The sequence below is a fragment of the Aulonocara stuartgranti genome, assembly GCF_965226115.1.
Source record: "Aulonocara stuartgranti genome assembly, chromosome: 6".
In the NCBI taxonomy this organism is placed as follows: Eukaryota; Metazoa; Chordata; class Actinopteri; order Cichliformes; family Cichlidae; genus Aulonocara; species Aulonocara stuartgranti.
The window spans coordinates 32,159,667-32,163,081 of NC_138944.1; positions in this window are offsets into that span (position 1 = coordinate 32,159,667).

The following is a 3,415-nucleotide window of genomic DNA, read 5'->3' on the forward strand; positions in this document are numbered from 1 at the left end:
TAGATTTAACTCAATGAGACTGAAAAGTACAATATTCACAGATGCACAAAAATCCAAAAGAAAGTAAATACATTTACATAATGTACATGGAATAAAAGATTTGAGACATTTGAAGACGGGAAGGGAAAAAATGCACTTACTGAGTATTGATCTGAAATATATAATATGCAATGATGTGTGTGCAAGCTATAGAAAGGGCTTCACTTCCTGTTAAACAGCAGTGCACAAAACAAAAGGAAGTTAACATTCAACACCATGACATTTTCACTGAATTTAACAGTCACTGAGTGGTGAGATAAATGTGTGCATAAGCCATAGTCATAGCTAAGGCTTTTTATGCACTTACGCAGTGCCTAGGTTCATCTCGGCTAATGCTGAGTCCATGCAGAATCACTATGTGCTCCACTTCAGTCGACACGACTCTGCATAGCTTTGATTAGCGGAATCAGAAATTTGTGTTTCTCAGAAGTCAATAGTAGATAGAGAATTGGTATGCAAAACATGGATAATGCAAATATATATTTGACATCAAATGGTGAGAAATGTCATGTTACATTCATTAACATGCTGATCAAACCTTAATCAAACATACTCATTTGGTGATGTAATGGCAGTGGAGTTAAAAGACAGAAATATGAAAACTTGAGCATATAATAAATGTTTCACAGAGTGGCACACTGCTCATTTTATTCTTTTTAAGGTACCTGGAGACGGAGTGCAGCTCAAAAGGATCATCTGGTCTCAGGGTCTCTGCTGTCTGTCCTCTCTCGGTCACTGGGTGCAGATTCTCAGCTGCTGGAGAGGTCTAACTTTTTTAGAGAGGTCTAAAAAGTCTAATGCAGAAAACGTGCATATGATCAATTAAGGCAGTTCGCAGTAAATCAAATAAATGTGTAATGGTCGTACAGTGCAAGCATTTCACTACTGAAGACGGAGGAAACCAGTGTTCTTTAACAGGTTTGGGGTCCACAAATGTGTGTAATTCACATCTTTGCCTCTTACTTTATTGACCCAGCCACTTCTAATGAAGGGTTGCTGAACTGAAGAAAGGACTCTGTTTCCTGTTAAACAGTCGGGCACAAGGGAAGATTTTTATAGTTGGCAGAGCCTCAATTATTTGATTGAGGCTCTGGTTCCCGTAAATAACCTGATTTACTCCTAACTCTTTCAGCAATTTCAGGATCACTTTCAGCATCACAAAGTGCCTCAGTCTCAAACCTGTCAATTCCCCTTAAATTTTCCTCAAAGTAATCATCTCTATCCATCAGAGTCTGAACCTTCATCACTGTCTAACGTTGGGTCGCATAAGTCAGGTGTATCTCTGATTGTTACGTCCTCATACTTTGGATGGTGTTTAAGCAAAGTCCTCACAAGCTTATGAGGAGCTTATTCTATGTCACAGCCTGAAACAGCTGATGCCCTTTGAGAAATGGATCTCAAGTTATGAGCGATTATGCTACAGTCTTGGTAACTTCACTACTTCTTGTACCTCAGCGAGCACACAGACAACATTGCCATGAACAGCTCTTTTGTTGGCCTTTTGGAAGAGGGATTACTTTGGCAAATGCTATGCACTTGGCAATGAGATGCCTCTCTAATATGTTCAGGTCGCACAGTTCATTTGGAATATCTGTAAGCTGTAAATTATTAGCTATTGCTAGGGGAGACGTATTACCATTTTAAGCTGTCTTTGGCAAGTGTGACAGATCCACCCTCTCTTTCTGTTATTTGGAAGCATGCACTGTTCTGAATGGTGGCATTCATTATGGCAAACTAATAAACTTTCTCATAAGGCAAAAGTTTGTCCTAAGGGTTAGGGCTGGTAAGCCCACTTTTTATTTGTGATCGAAACTGTCATTTTGGTGTCTATTTTGCATCTTCCTCTAATGTCTATTGCAGTCTGCATGGTGTTACTCAGTCGTTTGCATTTGTTACACATTGTTTGTCTTATTCTTAGCCGTTGTTTAAATGTAAATGCTGCATCCCTTGCATAACGAGTGGTGATATAAGCCTTTTAAGACTCTTCAAACTAACCTCTGCTTTTGCTTAAAGCCGATGTCCTGTTGGTATCGGTTTGTGATGTATGACGTTTGTTTTTGTTGGAAACTTCTGTCTTGATGATAATGAGCTTGTTGATATGAATTTTAAACTCTCGCAAATCTCACTGCCATATCTCTTTCTCTGTTGTGATTTTTTCTTAGCATATGATAATTCTCAATTTTGTTTCCAATGTCAAAGTTCTTAAGTTTTTCCTTAGAAATCTTTGTTTCTGTTTTTTGGTTATTTAGTTATGAGAAGCTACCTCTAGCAGACTGTCATGCTGAAGTTTATCTGCACTTAAACCTGAGATGTGTCCCTTTTGACAGGAGAAATACAACCCTGGGCACTGACTGCTTAGGCAGGAGAATTTACATGTGGCAGAGTGCTTTGCTTAAGCTCATCTAAATGCTGAAAAAGCACAGGCGTCAGTTCAAAATGAGCATCTCGACTGGTGCCTAACTTTAGTGAACATTTTGTTAAGTTTTGTTATAAGATCATCCAAATGTGTGAAAAGAAACCCAACAGCTGTACCAGTACCATCTGGGCCCAGGGTAGTCCATCTGGTTGCCTGGAGTGTGGATCACAAAAGCCAAACCTTCCATCCTGGGCCGAAAATAATGTCAAAGATTTCTTCTGTGTTCAAGAATCTTTGGACTTTTTGTAAAGTGTAAACACAAGGGCAGAGATTTCCAGGTGTTGAGAAAGCAGATAAGAAGCAGCAGGGGCCATACTCAGACAATCTTCCTCTTCTGCAAATAGAACTACTGAAAAAAATATTTTTTTTTATTCTTTGTAAAAGTATTTTTCACGTTATTTATATTAACTGTTACATAAATCTGCTTTGAGACATGTGCTTGTTGCCATGCACAAACCAAATAACTAAAAACTCTTGTGGAACAGCATGAATACATTACCTACATTTTTTATTAGAATGGTCACCCCCTCAGAAAATTTGCTGCCCTCCCTAATGGCCCATCCTGGTAAAACTGTCTTATGTTGGTAATAATTCGAATAAACGTGAGCACAAGAGAGAGAAAGACAGCCTACAATGAGTTGAAACATTAACATTAACTTATAATTATTTATTCCTGTTTAGAACACATTATTATGGATTTCAAAATCTTATTTGCTTTTCATATGTAGGCCTACCTATTGTCAGTGATATCAACTTTAATAACAACGTCTCTCTTTTTTGCAATATTTTTCAAGCAACCTATATTTGACAACAGCATAATAAAACTGGAAATTCTGTTTTTTGTGCGCAATCCCCAATATTTTTAGTGGTGCCTATATTGGCCACCCCTATGAAAAAAATCTGGAGGCGCCACTGATAGATAAGCGGAAGAAAATGGATGGATACTTAGGATAATACAGA